Raw genomic sequence first — 16206 nt, 5'->3', positions numbered from 1 at the left:
AAGGAAAGGTTAAACTTTTAGTGATAAGATAAAATAATTAAACAACTTTGCAAAACACTTCTTTTGTATCTCAATTTAGTTTTATTATGGATATCTTTTTTTTCCTGTTGAGGCAGATCCCATTAGATCCAAACATGGGCCAGTGGCGCAATGGATAACGCGTCTGACTACGAATCAGAAGTTTGTAGGTTCGACTCCTACCTGGCTCGGCCGCTGTGCCGTGATCGTATAGTGGTTAGTACTCTGCGTTGTGGCCGCAGCAACCCCGGTTCGAATCCGGGTCACGGCATCTCTATTTTCCTTCTCTTCAGCGCTAAGTACATTTTGACCCCAACTGTTAACCATGTGAGTGTCGGAGTTAAACAATATTTAAAATGCAAACAATGTAAATAGTGCCAAATATCTAATATTGCACTAAATCACAACAAAGTGTTAATTCTTGGTACCCCTTTAAAAGTCTAATTATAAATTGTAAACGCAACTGCAATATAACAACCATGATTTAATACATTGAACAATGTGATTATCCCAGAAAAAAACACAATAACAAACTTTTGAACTCTAAAGTAAAAATAGAAAAAGATATAATAGTGGAGACAACTTACTAACACAGCCAAAAATCTAATAAAGCAGTAAAGCATCTAGAGGCATTGGCAACTCACATGAACCACAGCCCACAATCTGGCTCTGGTTTATAAGCATTGGACTCTTAAATAGGTGACTCCCTCTCCTCTTCTTATTTATAGGTATCAGATCCACCTTTTCTCTAGGCACAGACTTCCGGCAGGTCATATATGTACATATAATATATTCATACAATAAAACAGGAAAAATGTGTATAGTGTAAAACCTTAATAAAATTATACCATATAGAATTACACTTGTGCACAGGAGTCTTGAAATTCAGCTCACAGAAATGCCTCTGGTGTCTGCCTGCCTAGAGACAACCCAACCCGCATGGTGCTTCCAAATTTTGGTATATAATATGACTCAAGAATCCAACTTGGAACAATCTCTGAAACACATTTCCCCCCTTAAAAAAGCTTCCTCAGTTAAATTGTGAAACGCATCTCAGAGATTGTTTTGTGATCTCTTTTAGCAGTTATTGTGCAATAGCTTATTTTTTTTTTGTTTAATAAAGTACATTTAAGTTGAATTAGTTCAATTCCAGCTCTGCGGAATTTGTTGGTGCCATATAAGTAGTTAAGGAAATACTTAAGGAAAGGTTAAACTTTTAGTGATAAGATAAAATAATTAAACAACTTTGCAAAACACTTCTTTTGTATCTCAATTTAGTTTTATTATGGATATCTTTTTTTTCCTGTTGAGGCAGATCCCATTAGATCCAAACATGGGCCAGTGGCGCAATGGATAACGCGTCTGACTACGAATCAGAAGATTGTAGGTTCGACTCCTACCTGGCTCGGCCGCTGTGCCGTGATCGTATAGTGGTTAGTACTCTGCGTTGTGGCCGCAGCAACCCCGGTTCGAATCCGGATCACGGCATCTCTATTTTCCTTCTCTTCAGCGCTAAGTACATTTTGACCCCAACTGTTAACCATGTGAGTGTCGGAGTTAAACAATATTTAAAATGCAAACAATGTAAATAGTGCCAAATATCTAATATTGCACTAAATCACAACAAAGTGTTAATTCTTGGTACCCCTTTAAAAGTCTAATTATAAATTGTAAACGCAACTGCAATATAACAACCATGATTTAATACATTGAACAATGTGATTATCCCAGAAAAAAACACAATAACAAACTTTTGAACTCTAAAGTAAAAATAGAAAAAGATATAATAGTGGAGACAACTTACTAACACAGCCAAAAATCTAATAAAGCAGTAAAGCATCTAGAGGCATTGGCAACTCACATGAACCACAGCCCACAATCTGGCTCTGGTTTATAAGCATTGGACTCTTAAATAGGTGACTCCCTCTCCTCTTCTTATTTATAGGTATCAGATCCACCTTTTCTCTAGGCACAGACTTCCGGCAGGTCATATATGTACATATAATATATTCATACAATAAAACAGGAAAAATGTGTATAGTGTAAAACCTTAATAAAATTATACCATATAGAATTACACTTGTGCACAGGAGTCTTGAAATTCAGCTCACAGAAATGCCTCTGGTGTCTGCCTGCCTAGAGACAACCCAACCCGCATGGTGCTTCCAAATTTTGGTATATAATATGACTCAAGAATCCAACTTGGAACAATCTCTGAAACACATTTCCCCCCTTAAAAAAGCTTCCTCAGTTAAATTGTGAAACGCATCTCAGAGATTGTTTTGTGATCTCTTTTAGCAGTTATTGTGCAAAGCTTATTTTGTTTTTGTTTAATAAAGTACATTTAAGTTGAATTAGTTCAATTCCAGCTCTGCGGAATTTGTTGGTGCCATATAAGTAGTTAAGGAAATACTTAAGGAAAGGTTAAACTTTTAGTGATAAGATAAAATAATTAAACAACTTTGCAAAACACTTCTTTTGTATCTCAATTTAGTTTTATTATGGATATCTTTTTTTTCCTGTTGAGGCAGATCCCATTAGATGCAAACATGGGCCAGTGGCGCAATGGATAACGCGTCTGACTACGAATCAGAAGATTGTAGGTTCGACTCCTACCTGGCTCGGCCGCTGTGCCGTGATCGTATAGTGGTTAGTACTCTGCGTTGTGGCCGCAGCAACCCCGGTTCGAATCCGGGTCACGGCATCTCTATTTTCCTTCTCTTCAGCGCTAAGTACATTTTGACCCCAACTGTTAACCATGTGAGTGTCGGAGTTAAACAATATTTAAAATGCAAACAATGTAAATAGTGCCAAATATCTAATATTGCACTAAATCACAACAAAGTGTTAATTCTTGGTACCCCTTTAAAAGTCTAATTATGAATTGTAAACGCAACTGCAATATAACAACCATGATTTAATACATTGAACAATGTGATTATCCCAGAAAAAAACACAATAACAAACTTTTGAACTCTAAAGTAAAAATAGAAAAAGATATAATAGTGGAGACAACTTACTAACACAGCCAAAAATCTAATAAAGCAGTAAAGCATCTAGAGGCATTGGCAACTCACATGAACCACAGCCCACAATCTGGCTCTGGTTTATAAGCATTGGACTCTTAAATAGGTGACTCCCTCTCCTCTTCTTATTTATAGGTATCAGATCCACCTTTTCTCTAGGCACAGACTTCCGGCAGGTCATATATGTACATATAATATATTCATACAATAAAACAGGAACAATGTGTATAGTGTAAAACCTTAATACAATTATACCATATAGAATTACACTTGTGCACAGGAGTCTTGAAATTCAGCTCACAGAAATGCCTCTGGTGTCTGCCTGCCTAGAGACAACCCAACCCGCATGGTGCTTCCAAATTTTGGTATATAATATGACTCAAGAATCCAACTTGGAACAATCTCTGAAACACATTTCCCCCCTTAAAAAAGCTTCCTCAGTTAAATTGTGAAACGCATCTCAGAGATTGTTTTGTGATCTCTTTTAGCAGTTATTGTGCAATAGCTTATTTTGTTTTTGTTTAATAAAGTACATTTAAGTTGAATTAGTTCAATTCCAGCTCTGCGGAATTTGTTGGTGCCATATAAGTAGTTAAGGAAATACTTAAGGAAAGGTTAAACTTTTAGTGATAAGATAAAATAATTAAACAACTTTGCAAAACACTTCTTTTGTATCTCAATTTAGTTTTATTATGGATATCTTTTTTTTCCTGTTGAGGCAGATCCCATTAGATCCAAACATGGGCCAGTGGCGCAATGGATAACGCGTCTGACTACGAATCAGAAGATTGTAGGTTCGACTCCTACCTGGCTCGGCCGCTGTGCCGTGATCGTATAGTGGTTAGTACTCTGCGTTGTGGCCGCAGCAACCCCGGTTCAAATCCGGGTCACGGCATCTCTATTTTCCTTCTCTTCAGCGCTAAGTACATTTTGACCCCAACTGTTAACCATGTGAGTGTCGGAGTTAAACAATATTTAAAAGGCAAACAATGTAAATAGTGCCAAATATCTAATATTGCACTAAATCACAACAAAGTGTTAATTCTTGGTACCCCTTTAAAAGTCTAATTATAAATTGTAAACGCAACTGCAATATAACAACCATGATTTAATACATTGAACAATGTGATTATCCCAGAAAAAAACACAATAACAAACTTTTGAACTCTAAAGTAAAAATAGAAAAAGATATAATAGTGGAGACAACTTACTAACACAGCCAAAAATCTAATAAAGCAGTAAAGCATCTAGAGGCATTGGCAACTCACATGAACCACAGCCCACAATCTGGCTCTGGTTTATAAGCATTGGACTCTTAAATAGGTGACTCCCTCTCCTCTTCTTATTTATAGGTATCAGATCCACCTTTTCTCTAGGCACAGACTTCCGGCAGGTCATATATGTACATATAATATATTCATACAATAAAACAGGAAAAATGTGTATAGTGTAAAACCTTAATAAAATTATACCATATAGAATTACACTTGTGCACAGGAGTCTTGAAATTCAGCTCACAGAAATGCCTCTGGTGTCTGCCTGCCTAGAGACAACCCAACCCGCATGGTGCTTCCAAATTTTGGTATATAATATGACTCAAGAATCCAACTTGGAACAATCTCTGAAACACATTTCCCCCCTTAAAAAAGCTTCCTCAGTTAAATTGTGAAACGCATCTCAGAGATTGTTTTGTGATCTCTTTTAGCAGTTATTGTGCAATAGCTTATTTTTTTTTTGTTTAATAAAGTACATTTAAGTTGAATTAGTTCAATTCCAGCTCTGCGGAATTTGTTGGTGCCATATAAGTAGTTAAGGAAATACTTAAGGAAAGGTTAAACTTTTAGTGATAAGATAAAATAATTAAACAACTTTGCAAAACACTTCTTTTGTATCTCAATTTAGTTTTATTATGGATATCTTTTTTTTCCTGTTGAGGCAGATCCCATTAGATCCAAACATGGGCCAGTGGCGCAATGGATAACGCGTCTGACTACGAATCAGAAGATTGTAGGTTCGACTCCTACCTGGCTCGGCCGCTGTGCCGTGATCGTATAGTGGTTAGTACTCTGCGTTGTGGCCGCAGCAACCCCGGTTCGAATCCGGGTCACGGCATCTCTATTTTCCTTCTCTTCAGCGCTAAGTACATTTTGACCCCAACTGTTAACCATGTGAGTGTCGGAGTTAAACAATATTTAAAATGCAAACAATGTAAATAGTGCCAAATATCTAATATTGCACTAAATCACAACAAAGTGTTAATTCTTGGTACCCCTTTAAAAGTCTAATTATGAATTGTAAACGCAACTGCAATATAACAACCATGATTTAATACATTGAACAATGTGATTATCCCAGAAAAAAACACAATAACAAACTTTTGAACTCTAAAGTAAAAATAGAAAAAGATATAATAGTGGAGACAACTTACTAACACAGCCAAAAATCTAATAAAGCAGTAAAGCATCTAGAGGCATTGGCAACTCACATGAACCACAGCCCACAATCTGGCTCTGGTTTATAAGCATTGGACTCTTAAATAGGTGACTCCCTCTCCTCTTCTTATTTATAGGTATCAGATCCACCTTTTCTCTAGGCACAGACTTCCGGCAGGTCATATATGTACATATAATATATTCATACAATAAAACAGGAACAATGTGTATAGTGTAAAACCTTAATACAATTATACCATATAGAATTACACTTGTGCACAGGAGTCTTGAAATTCAGCTCACAGAAATGCCTCTGGTGTCTGCCTGCCTAGAGACAACCCAACCCGCATGGTGCTTCCAAATTTTGGTATATAATATGACTCAAGAATCCAACTTGGAACAATCTCTGAAACACATTTCCCCCCTTAAAAAAGCTTCCTCAGTTAAATTGTGAAACGCATCTCAGAGATTGTTTTGTGATCTCTTTTAGCAGTTATTGTGCAATAGCTTATTTTGTTTTTGTTTAATAAAGTACATTTAAGTTGAATTAGTTCAATTCCAGCTCTGCGGAATTTGTTGGTGCCATATAAGTAGTTAAGGAAATACTTAAGGAAAGGTTAAACTTTTAGTGATAAGATAAAATAATTAAACAACTTTGCAAAACACTTCTTTTGTATCTCAATTTAGTTTTATTATGGATATCTTTTTTTTCCTGTTGAGGCAGATCCCATTAGATCCAAACATGGGCCAGTGGCGCAATGGATAACGCGTCTGACTACGAATCAGAAGATTGTAGGTTCGACTCCTACCTGGCTCGGCCGCTGTGCCGTGATCGTATAGTGGTTAGTACTCTGCGTTGTGGCCGCAGCAACCCCGGTTCAAATCCGGGTCACGGCATCTCTATTTTCCTTCTCTTCAGCGCTAAGTACATTTTGACCCCAACTGTTAACCATGTGAGTGTCGGAGTTAAACAATATTTAAAAGGCAAACAATGTAAATAGTGCCAAATATCTAATATTGCACTAAATCACAACAAAGTGTTAATTCTTGGTACCCCTTTAAAAGTCTAATTATAAATTGTAAACGCAACTGCAATATAACAACCATGATTTAATACATTGAACAATGTGATTATCCCAGAAAAAAACACAATAACAAACTTTTGAACTCTAAAGTAAAAATAGAAAAAGATATAATAGTGGAGACAACTTACTAACACAGCCAAAAATCTAATAAAGCAGTAAAGCATCTAGAGGCATTGGCAACTCACATGAACCACAGCCCACAATCTGGCTCTGGTTTATAAGCATTGGACTCTTAAATAGGTGACTCCCTCTCCTCTTCTTATTTATAGGTATCAGATCCACCTTTTCTCTAGGCACAGACTTCCGGCAGGTCATATATGTACATATAATATATTCATACAATAAAACAGGAAAAATGTGTATAGTGTAAAACCTTAATAAAATTATACCATATAGAATTACACTTGTGCACAGGAGTCTTGAAATTCAGCTCACAGAAATGCCTCTGGTGTCTGCCTGCCTAGAGACAACCCAACCCGCATGGTGCTTCCAAATTTTGGTATATAATATGACTCAAGAATCCAACTTGGAACAATCTCTGAAACACATTTCCCCCCTTAAAAAAGCTTCCTCAGTTAAATTGTGAAACGCATCTCAGAGATTGTTTTGTGATCTCTTTTAGCAGTTATTGTGCAATAGCTTATTTTTTTTTTGTTTAATAAAGTACATTTAAGTTGAATTAGTTCAATTCCAGCTCTGCGGAATTTGTTGGTGCCATATAAGTAGTTAAGGAAATACTTAAGGAAAGGTTAAACTTTTAGTGATAAGATAAAATAATTAAACAACTTTGCAAAACACTTCTTTTGTATCTCAATTTAGTTTTATTATGGATATCTTTTTTTTCCTGTTGAGGCAGATCCCATTAGATCCAAACATGGGCCAGTGGCGCAATGGATAACGCGTCTGACTACGAATCAGAAGATTGTAGGTTCGACTCCTACCTGGCTCGGCCGCTGTGCCGTGATCGTATAGTGGTTAGTACTCTGCGTTGTGGCCGCAGCAACCCCGGTTCGAATCCGGGTCACGGCATCTCTATTTTCCTTCTCTTCAGCGCTAAGTACATTTTGACCCCAACTGTTAACCATGTGAGTGTCGGAGTTAAACAATATTTAAAATGCAAACAATGTAAATAGTGCTAAATATCTAATATTGCACTAAATCACAACAAAGTGTTAATTCTTGGTACCCCTTTAAAAGTCTAATTATAAATTGTAAACGCAACTGCAATATAACAACCATGATTTAATACATTGAACAATGTGATTATCCCAGAAAAAAACACAATAACAAACTTTTGAACTCTAAAGTAAAAATAGAAAAAGATATAATAGTGGAGACAACTTACTAACACAGCCAAAAATCTAATAAAGCAGTAAAGCATCTAGAGGCATTGGCAACTCACATGAACCACAGCCCACAATCTGGCTCTGGTTTATAAGCATTGGACTCTTAAATAGGTGACTCCCTCTCCTCTTCTTATTTATAGGTATCAGATCCACCTTTTCTCTAGGCACAGACTTCCGGCAGGTCATATATGTACATATAATATATTCATACAATAAAACAGGAAAAATGTGTATAGTGTAAAACCTTAATAAAATTATACCATATAGAATTACACTTGTGCACAGGAGTCTTGAAATTCAGCTCACAGAAATGCCTCTGGTGTCTGCCTGCCTAGAGACAACCCAACCCGCATGGTGCTTCCAAATTTTGGTATATAATATGACTCAAGAATCCAACTTGGAACAATCTCTGAAACACATTTCCCCCCTTAAAAAAGCTTCCTCAGTTAAATTGTGAAACGCATCTCAGAGATTGTTTTGTGATCTCTTTTAGCAGTTATTGTGCAATAGCTTATTTTTTTTTTTGTTTAATAAAGTACATTTAAGTTGAATTAGTTCAATTCCAGCTCTGCGGAATTTGTTGGTGCCATATAAGTAGTTAAGGAAATACTTAAGGAAAGGTTAAACTTTTAGTGATAAGATAAAATAATTAAACAACTTTGCAAAACACTTCTTTTGTATCTCAATTTAGTTTTATTATGGATATCTTTTTTTTCCTGTTGAGGCAGATCCCATTAGATCCAAACATGGGCCAGTGGCGCAATGGATAACGCGTCTGACTACGAATCAGAAGATTGTAGGTTCGACTCCTACCTGGCTCGGCCGCTGTGCCGTGATCGTATAGTGGTTAGTACTCTGCGTTGTGGCCGCAGCAACCCCGGTTCGAATCCGGGTCACGGCATCTCTATTTTCCTTCTCTTCAGCGCTAAGTACATTTTGACCCCAACTGTTAACCATGTGAGTGTCGGAGTTAAACAATATTTAAAATGCAAACAATGTAAATAGTGCTAAATATCTAATATTGCACTAAATCACAACAAAGTGTTAATTCTTGGTACCCCTTTAAAAGTCTAATTATAAATTGTAAACGCAACTGCAATATAACAACCATGATTTAATACATTGAACAATGTGATTATCCCAGAAAAAAACACAATAACAAACTTTTGAACTCTAAAGTAAAAATAGAAAAAGATATAATAGTGGAGACAACTTACTAACACAGCCAAAAATCTAATAAAGCAGTAAAGCATCTAGAGGCATTGGCAACTCACATGAACCACAGCCCACAATCTGGCTCTGGTTTATAAGCATTGGACTCTTAAATAGGTGACTCCCTCTCCTCTTCTTATTTATAGGTATCAGATCCACCTTTTCTCTAGGCACAGACTTCCGGCAGGTCATATATGTACATATAATATATTCATACAATAAAACAGGAAAAATGTGTATAGTGTAAAACCTTAATAAAATTATACCATATAGAATTACACTTGTGCACAGGAGTCTTGAAATTCAGCTCACAGAAATGCCTCTGGTGTCTGCCTGCCTAGAGACAACCCAACCCGCATGGTGCTTCCAAATTTTTGGTATATAATATGACTCAAGAATCCAACTTGGAACAATCTCTGAAACACATTTCCCCCCTTAAAAAAGCTTCCTCAGTTAAATTGTGAAACGCATCTCAGAGATTGTTTTGTGATCTCTTTTAGCAGTTATTGTGCAATAGCTTATTTTTTTTTTGTTTAATAAAGTACATTTAAGTTGAATTAGTTCAATTCCAGCTCTGCGGAATTTGTTGGTGCCATATAAGTAGTTAAGGAAATACTTAAGGAAAGGTTAAACTTTTAGTGATAAGATAAAATAATTAAACAACTTTGCAAAACACTTCTTTTGTATCTCAATTTAGTTTTATTATGGATATCTTTTTTTTCCTGTTGAGGCAGATCCCATTAGATCCAAACATGGGCCAGTGGCGCAATGGATAACGCGTCTGACTACGAATCAGAAGATTGTAGGTTCGACTCCTACCTGGCTCGGCCGCTGTGCCGTGATCGTATAGTGGTTAGTACTCTGCGTTGTGGCCGCAGCAACCCCGGTTCGAATCCGGGTCACGGCATCCCTATTTTCCTTCTCTTCAGCGCTAAGTACATTTTGACCCCAACTGTTAACCATGTGAGTGTCGGAGTTAAACAATATTTAAAATGCAAACAATGTAAATAGTGCCAAATATCTAATATTGCACTAAATCACAACAAAGTGTTAATTCTTGGTACCCCTTTAAAAGTCTAATTATAAATTGTAAACGCAACTGCAATATAACAACCATGATTTAATACATTGAACAATGTGATTATCCCAGAAAAAAACACAATAACAAACTTTTGAACTCTAAAGTAAAAATAGAAAAAGATATAATAGTGGAGACAACTTACTAACACAGCCAAAAATCTAATAAAGCAGTAAAGCATCTAGAGGCATTGGCAACTCACATGAACCACAGCCCACAATCTGGCTCTGGTTTATAAGCATTGGACTCTTAAATAGGTGACTCCCTCTCCTCTTCTTATTTATAGGTATCAGATCCACCTTTTCTCTAGGCACAGACTTCCGGCAGGTCATATATGTACATATAATATATTCATACAATAAAACAGGAAAAATGTGTATAGTGTAAAACCTTAATAAAATTATACCATATAGAATTACACTTGTGCACAGGAGTCTTGAAATTCAGCTCACAGAAATGCCTCTGGTGTCTGCCTGCCTAGAGACAACCCAACCCGCATGGTGCTTCCAAATTTTGGTATATAATTTGACTCAAGAATCCAACTTGGAACAATCTCTGAAACACATTTCCCCCCTTAAAAAAGCTTCCTCAGTTAAATTGTGAAACGCATCTCAGAGATTGTTTTGTGATCTCTTTTAGCAGTTATTGTGCAATAGCTTATTTTTTGTTTTGTTTAATAAAGTACATTTAAGTTGAATTAGTTCAATTCCAGCTCTGCGGAATTTGTTGGTGCCATATAAGTAGTTAAGGAAATACTTAAGGAAAGGTTAAACTTTTAGTGATAAGATAAAATAATTAAACAACTTTGCAAAACACTTCTTTTGTATCTCAATTTAGTTTTATTATGGATATCTTTTTTTTCCTGTTGAGGCAGATCCCATTAGATCCAAACATGGGCCAGTGGCGCAATGGATAACGCGTCTGACTACGAATCAGAAGATTGTAGGTTCGACTCCTACCTGGCTCGGCCGCTGTGCCGTGATCGTATAGTGGTTAGTACTCTGCGTTGTGGCCGCAGCAACCCCGGTTCGAATCCGGGTCACGGCATCTCTATTTTCCTTCTCTTCAGCGCTAAGTACATTTTGACCCCAACTGTTAACCATGTGAGTGTCGGAGTTAAACAATATTTAAAATGCAAACAATGTAAATAGTGCTAAATATCTAATATTGCACTAAATCACAACAAAGTGTTAATTCTTGGTACCCCTTTAAAAGTCTAATTATAAATTGTAAACGCAACTGCAATATAACAACCATGATTTAATACATTGAACAATGTGATTATCCCAGAAAAAAACACAATAACAAACTTTTGAACTCTAAAGTAAAAATAGAAAAAGATATAATAGTGGAGACAACTTACTAACACAGCCAAAAATCTAATAAAGCAGTAAAGCATCTAGAGGCATTGGCAACTCACATGAACCACAGCCCACAATCTGGCTCTGGTTTATAAGCATTGGACTCTTAAATAGGTGACTCCCTCTCCTCTTCTTATTTATAGGTATCAGATCCACCTTTTCTCTAGGCACAGACTTCCGGCAGGTCATATATGTACATATAATATATTCATACAATAAAACAGGAAAAATGTGTATAGTGTAAAACCTTAATAAAATTATACCATATAGAATTACACTTGTGCACAGGAGTCTTGAAATTCAGCTCACAGAAATGCCTCTGGTGTCTGCCTGCCTAGAGACAACCCAACCCGCATGGTGCTTCCAAATTTTGGTATATAATATGACTCAAGAATCCAACTTGGAACAATCTCTGAAACACATTTCCCCCCTTAAAAAAGCTTCCTCAGTTAAATTGTGAAACGCATCTCAGAGATTGTTTTGTGATCTCTTTTAGCAGTTATTGTGCAATAGCTTATTTTTTTTTTTGTTTAATAAAGTACATTTAAGTTGAATTAGTTCAATTCCAGCTCTGCGGAATTTGTTGGTGCCATATAAGTAGTTAAGGAAATACTTAAGGAAAGGTTAAACTTTTAGTGATAAGATAAAATAATTAAACAACTTTGCAAAACACTTCTTTTGTATCTCAATTTAGTTTTATTATGGATATCTTTTTTTTCCTGTTGAGGCAGATCCCATTAGATCCAAACATGGGCCAGTGGCGCAATGGATAACGCGTCTGACTACGAATCAGAAGATTGTAGGTTCAACTCCTACCTGGCTCGGCCGCTGTGCCGTGATCGTATAGTGGTTAGTACTCTGCGTTGTGGCCGCAGCAACCCCGGTTCGAATCCGGGTCACGGCATCCCTATTTTCCTTCTCTTCAGCGCTAAGTACATTTTGACCCCAACTGTTAACCATGTGAGTGTCGGAGTTAAACAATATTTAAAATGCAAACAATGTAAATAGTGCCAAATATCTAATATTGCACTAAATCACAACAAAGTGTTAATTCTTGGTACCCCTTTAAAAGTCTAATTATAAATTGTAAACGCAACTGCAATATAACAACCATGATTTAATACATTGAACAATGTGATTATCCCAGAAAAAAACACAATAACAAACTTTTGAACTCTAAAGTAAAAATAGAAAAAGATATAATAGTGGAGACAACTTACTAACACAGCCAAAAATCTAATAAAGCAGTAAAGCATCTAGAGGCATTGGCAACTCACATGAACCACAGCCCACAATCTGGCTCTGGTTTATAAGCATTGGACTCTTAAATAGGTGACTCCCTCTCCTCTTCTTATTTATAGGTATCAGATCCACCTTTTCTCTAGGCACAGACTTCCGGCAGGTCATATATGTACATATAATATATTCATACAATAAAACAGGAAAAATGTGTATAGTGTAAAACCTTAATAAAATTATACCATATAGAATTACACTTGTGCACAGGAGTCTTGAAATTCAGCTCACAGAAATGCCTCTGGTGTCTGCCTGCCTAGAGACAACCCAACCCGCATGGTGCTTCCAAATTTTGGTATATAATATGACTCAAGAATCCAACTTGGAACAATCTCTGAAACACATTTCCCCCCTTAAAAAAGCTTCCTCAGTTAAATTGTGAAACGCATCTCAGAGATTGTTTTGTGATCTCTTTTAGCAGTTATTGTGCAATAGCTTATTTTTTTTTTTGTTTAATAAAGTACATTTAAGTTGAATTAGTTCAATTCCAGCTCTGCGGAATTTGTTGGTGCCATATAAGTAGTTAAGGAAATACTTAAGGAAAGGTTAAACTTTTAGTGATAAGATAAAATAATTAAACAACTTTGCAAAACACTTCTTTTGTATCTCAATTTAGTTTTATTATGGATATCTTTTTTTTCCTGTTGAGGCAGATCCCATCAGATCCAAACATGGGCCAGTGGCGCAATGGATAACGCGTCTGACTACGAATCAGAAGATTGTAGGTTCGACTCCTACCTGGCTCGGCCGCTGTGCCGTGATCGTATAGTGGTTAGTACTCTGCGTTGTGGCCGCAGCAACCCCGGTTCAAATCCGGGTCACGGCATCTCTATTTTCCTTCTCTTCAGCCCTAAGTACATTTTGACCCCAACTGTTAGCCATGTGAGTGTCGGAGTTAAACAATATTTAAAATGCAAACAATGTAAATAGTGCCAAATATCTAATATTGCACTAAATCACAACAAAGTGTTAATTCTTGGTACCCCTTTAAAAGTCTAATTATAAATTGTAAACGCAACTGCAATATAACAACCATGATTTAATACATTGAACAATGTGATTATCCCAGAAAAAAACACAATAACAAACTTTTGAACTCTAAAGTAAAAATAGAAAAAGATATAATAGTGGAGACAACTTACTAACACAGCCAAAAATCTAATAAAGCAGTAAAGCATCTAGAGGCATTGGCAACTCACATGAACCACAGCCCACAATCTGGCTCTGGTTTATAAGCATTGGACTCTTAAATAGGTGACTCCCTCTCCTCTTCTTATTTATAGGTATCAGATCCACCTTTTCTCTAGGCACAGACTTCCGGCAGGTCATATATGTACATATAATATATTCATACAATAAAACAGGAAAAATGTGTATAGTGTAAAACCTTAATAAAATTATACCATATAGAATTACACTTGTGCACAGGAGTCTTGAAATTCAGCTCACAGAAATGCCTCTGGTGTCTGCCTGCCTAGAGACAACCCAACCCGCATGGTGCTTCCAAATTTTGGTATATAATATGACTCAAGAATCCAACTTGGAACAATCTCTGAAACACATTTCCCCCCTTAAAAAAGCTTCCTCAGTTAAATTGTGAAACGCATCTCAGAGATTGTTTTGTGATCTCTTTTAGCAGTTATTGTGCAATAGCTTATTTTTTTTTTTGTTTAATAAAGTACATTTAAGTTGAATTAGTTCAATTCCAGCTCTGCGGAATTTGTTGGTGCCATATAAGTAGTTAAGGAAATACTTAAGGAAAGGTTAAACTTTTAGTGATAAGATAAAATAATTAAACAACTTTGCAAAACACTTCTTTTGTATCTCAATTTAGTTTTATTATGGATATCTTTTTTTTCCTGTTGAGGCAGATCCCATCAGATCCAAACATGGGCCAGTGGCGCAATGGATAACGCGTCTGACTACGAATCAGAAGATTGTAGGTTCGACTCCTACCTGGCTCGGCCGCTGTGCCGTGATCGTATAGTGGTTAGTACTCTGCGTTGTGGCCGCAGCAACCCCGGTTCAAATCCGGGTCACGGCATCTCTATTTTCCTTCTCTTCAGCCCTAAGTACATTTTGACCCCAACTGTTAGCCATGTGAGTGTCGGAGTTAAACAATATTTAAAATGCAAACAATGTAAATAGTGCCAAATATCTAATATTGCACTAAATCACAACAAAGTGTTAATTCTTGGTACCCCTTTAAAAGTCTAATTATAAATTGTAAACGCAACTGCAATATAACAACCATGATTTAATACATTGAACAATGTGATTATCCCAGAAAAAAACACAATAACAAACTTTTGAACTCTAAAGTAAAAATAGAAAAAGATATAATAGTGGAGACAACTTACTAACACAGCCAAAAATCTAATAAAGCAGTAAAGCATCTAGAGGCATTGGCAACTCACATGAACCACAGCCCACAATCTGGCTCTGGTTTATAAGCATTGGACTCTTAAATAGGTGACTCCCTCTCCTCTTCTTATTTATAGGTATCAGATCCACCTTTTCTCTAGGCACAGACTTCCGGCAGGTCATATATGTACATATAATATATTCATACAATAAAACAGGAAAAATGTGTATAGTGTAAAACCTTAATAAAATTATACCATATAGAATTACACTTGTGCACAGGAGTCTTGAAATTCAGCTCACAGAAATGCCTCTGGTGTCTGCCTGCCTAGAGACAACCCAACCCGCATGGTGCTTCCAAATTTTGGTATATAATATGACTCAAGAATCCAACTTGGAACAATCTCTGAAACACATTTCCCCCCTTAAAAAAGCTTCCTCAGTTAAATTGTGAAACGCATCTCAGAGATTGTTTTGTGATCTCTTTTAGCAGATATTGTGCAATAGCTTATTTTTTTTTTTGTTTAATAAAGTACATTTAAGTTGAATTAGTTCAATTCCAGCTCTGCGGAATTTGTTGGTGCCATATAAGTAGTTAAGGAAATACTTAAGGAAAGGTTAAACTTTTAGTGATAAGATAAAATAATTAAACAACTTTGCAAAACACTTCTTTTGTATCTCAATTTAGTTTTATTATGGATATCTTTTTTTTCCTGTTGAGGCAGATCCCAGTAGATCCAAACATGGGTCAGTGGCGCAATGGATAACGCGTCTGACTACGAATCAGAAGATTGTAGGTTCGACTCCTACCTGGCTCGGCCGCTGTGCCGTGATCGTATAGTGGTTAGTACTCTGCGTTGTGGCCGCAGCAACCCCGGTTCGAATCCGGGTCACGGCATCTCTATTTTCCTTCTCTTCAGCGCTAAGTACATTTTGACCCCAACTGTTAACCATGTGAGTGTCGGAGTTAAACAATATTTAAAATGTA

The 16206-nt window shown here is 36.5% G+C and overlaps 27 non-coding genes across 27 annotated transcripts; all 27 read left to right on the top strand.

The window, feature by feature from the left end:
- The first annotated feature begins 136 nt into the window (after nucleotides 1-136).
- TRNAR-ACG (transfer RNA arginine (anticodon ACG)) lies at nucleotides 137-209 on the top strand. Its single transcript has one exon. It is a non-coding gene; the product is annotated as a tRNA-Arg (tRNA).
- An 8-nt stretch (nucleotides 210-217) lies between these two features.
- TRNAH-GUG (transfer RNA histidin (anticodon GUG)) lies at nucleotides 218-289 on the top strand. Its single transcript has one exon. It is a non-coding gene; the product is annotated as a tRNA-His (tRNA).
- A 1064-nt stretch (nucleotides 290-1353) lies between these two features.
- Nucleotides 1354-1426, top strand: TRNAR-ACG (transfer RNA arginine (anticodon ACG)). The gene has a single exon. It is a non-coding gene; the product is annotated as a tRNA-Arg (tRNA).
- Nucleotides 1427-2569: 1143 nt separating this feature from the next.
- Nucleotides 2570-2642, top strand: TRNAR-ACG (transfer RNA arginine (anticodon ACG)). The gene has a single exon. It is a non-coding gene; the product is annotated as a tRNA-Arg (tRNA).
- An 8-nt stretch (nucleotides 2643-2650) lies between these two features.
- On the top strand, nucleotides 2651-2722 carry TRNAH-GUG (transfer RNA histidin (anticodon GUG)). Its single transcript has one exon. It is a non-coding gene; the product is annotated as a tRNA-His (tRNA).
- A 1064-nt stretch (nucleotides 2723-3786) lies between these two features.
- TRNAR-ACG (transfer RNA arginine (anticodon ACG)) lies at nucleotides 3787-3859 on the top strand. Its single transcript has one exon. It is a non-coding gene; the product is annotated as a tRNA-Arg (tRNA).
- An 8-nt stretch (nucleotides 3860-3867) lies between these two features.
- On the top strand, nucleotides 3868-3939 carry TRNAH-GUG (transfer RNA histidin (anticodon GUG)). Its single transcript has one exon. It is a non-coding gene; the product is annotated as a tRNA-His (tRNA).
- Nucleotides 3940-5003: 1064 nt separating this feature from the next.
- Nucleotides 5004-5076, top strand: TRNAR-ACG (transfer RNA arginine (anticodon ACG)). Its single transcript has one exon. It is a non-coding gene; the product is annotated as a tRNA-Arg (tRNA).
- Nucleotides 5077-5084: 8 nt separating this feature from the next.
- On the top strand, nucleotides 5085-5156 carry TRNAH-GUG (transfer RNA histidin (anticodon GUG)). The gene has a single exon. It is a non-coding gene; the product is annotated as a tRNA-His (tRNA).
- Nucleotides 5157-6220: 1064 nt separating this feature from the next.
- TRNAR-ACG (transfer RNA arginine (anticodon ACG)) lies at nucleotides 6221-6293 on the top strand. The gene has a single exon. It is a non-coding gene; the product is annotated as a tRNA-Arg (tRNA).
- An 8-nt stretch (nucleotides 6294-6301) lies between these two features.
- On the top strand, nucleotides 6302-6373 carry TRNAH-GUG (transfer RNA histidin (anticodon GUG)). Its single transcript has one exon. It is a non-coding gene; the product is annotated as a tRNA-His (tRNA).
- Nucleotides 6374-7437: 1064 nt separating this feature from the next.
- On the top strand, nucleotides 7438-7510 carry TRNAR-ACG (transfer RNA arginine (anticodon ACG)). The gene has a single exon. It is a non-coding gene; the product is annotated as a tRNA-Arg (tRNA).
- Nucleotides 7511-7518: 8 nt separating this feature from the next.
- Nucleotides 7519-7590, top strand: TRNAH-GUG (transfer RNA histidin (anticodon GUG)). The gene has a single exon. It is a non-coding gene; the product is annotated as a tRNA-His (tRNA).
- Nucleotides 7591-8655: 1065 nt separating this feature from the next.
- TRNAR-ACG (transfer RNA arginine (anticodon ACG)) lies at nucleotides 8656-8728 on the top strand. Its single transcript has one exon. It is a non-coding gene; the product is annotated as a tRNA-Arg (tRNA).
- Nucleotides 8729-8736: 8 nt separating this feature from the next.
- On the top strand, nucleotides 8737-8808 carry TRNAH-GUG (transfer RNA histidin (anticodon GUG)). The gene has a single exon. It is a non-coding gene; the product is annotated as a tRNA-His (tRNA).
- A 1065-nt stretch (nucleotides 8809-9873) lies between these two features.
- Nucleotides 9874-9946, top strand: TRNAR-ACG (transfer RNA arginine (anticodon ACG)). The gene has a single exon. It is a non-coding gene; the product is annotated as a tRNA-Arg (tRNA).
- Nucleotides 9947-9954: 8 nt separating this feature from the next.
- TRNAH-GUG (transfer RNA histidin (anticodon GUG)) lies at nucleotides 9955-10026 on the top strand. Its single transcript has one exon. It is a non-coding gene; the product is annotated as a tRNA-His (tRNA).
- A 1065-nt stretch (nucleotides 10027-11091) lies between these two features.
- Nucleotides 11092-11164, top strand: TRNAR-ACG (transfer RNA arginine (anticodon ACG)). The gene has a single exon. It is a non-coding gene; the product is annotated as a tRNA-Arg (tRNA).
- An 8-nt stretch (nucleotides 11165-11172) lies between these two features.
- TRNAH-GUG (transfer RNA histidin (anticodon GUG)) lies at nucleotides 11173-11244 on the top strand. Its single transcript has one exon. It is a non-coding gene; the product is annotated as a tRNA-His (tRNA).
- Nucleotides 11245-12309: 1065 nt separating this feature from the next.
- Nucleotides 12310-12382, top strand: TRNAR-ACG (transfer RNA arginine (anticodon ACG)). Its single transcript has one exon. It is a non-coding gene; the product is annotated as a tRNA-Arg (tRNA).
- Nucleotides 12383-12390: 8 nt separating this feature from the next.
- TRNAH-GUG (transfer RNA histidin (anticodon GUG)) lies at nucleotides 12391-12462 on the top strand. Its single transcript has one exon. It is a non-coding gene; the product is annotated as a tRNA-His (tRNA).
- A 1065-nt stretch (nucleotides 12463-13527) lies between these two features.
- Nucleotides 13528-13600, top strand: TRNAR-ACG (transfer RNA arginine (anticodon ACG)). The gene has a single exon. It is a non-coding gene; the product is annotated as a tRNA-Arg (tRNA).
- Nucleotides 13601-13608: 8 nt separating this feature from the next.
- Nucleotides 13609-13680, top strand: TRNAH-GUG (transfer RNA histidin (anticodon GUG)). Its single transcript has one exon. It is a non-coding gene; the product is annotated as a tRNA-His (tRNA).
- Nucleotides 13681-14745: 1065 nt separating this feature from the next.
- TRNAR-ACG (transfer RNA arginine (anticodon ACG)) lies at nucleotides 14746-14818 on the top strand. The gene has a single exon. It is a non-coding gene; the product is annotated as a tRNA-Arg (tRNA).
- An 8-nt stretch (nucleotides 14819-14826) lies between these two features.
- Nucleotides 14827-14898, top strand: TRNAH-GUG (transfer RNA histidin (anticodon GUG)). Its single transcript has one exon. It is a non-coding gene; the product is annotated as a tRNA-His (tRNA).
- Nucleotides 14899-15963: 1065 nt separating this feature from the next.
- Nucleotides 15964-16036, top strand: TRNAR-ACG (transfer RNA arginine (anticodon ACG)). Its single transcript has one exon. It is a non-coding gene; the product is annotated as a tRNA-Arg (tRNA).
- Nucleotides 16037-16044: 8 nt separating this feature from the next.
- On the top strand, nucleotides 16045-16116 carry TRNAH-GUG (transfer RNA histidin (anticodon GUG)). The gene has a single exon. It is a non-coding gene; the product is annotated as a tRNA-His (tRNA).
- The last annotated feature ends 90 nt before the right edge of the window (nucleotides 16117-16206 follow it).

The sequence above is a fragment of the Pelobates fuscus genome, chromosome 3, assembly GCF_036172605.1.
Source record: "Pelobates fuscus isolate aPelFus1 chromosome 3, aPelFus1.pri, whole genome shotgun sequence".
Lineage (NCBI taxonomy): Eukaryota > Metazoa > Chordata > Amphibia > Anura > Pelobatidae > Pelobates > Pelobates fuscus.
This window is presented reverse-complemented; position numbering and strand designations above follow the sequence as displayed.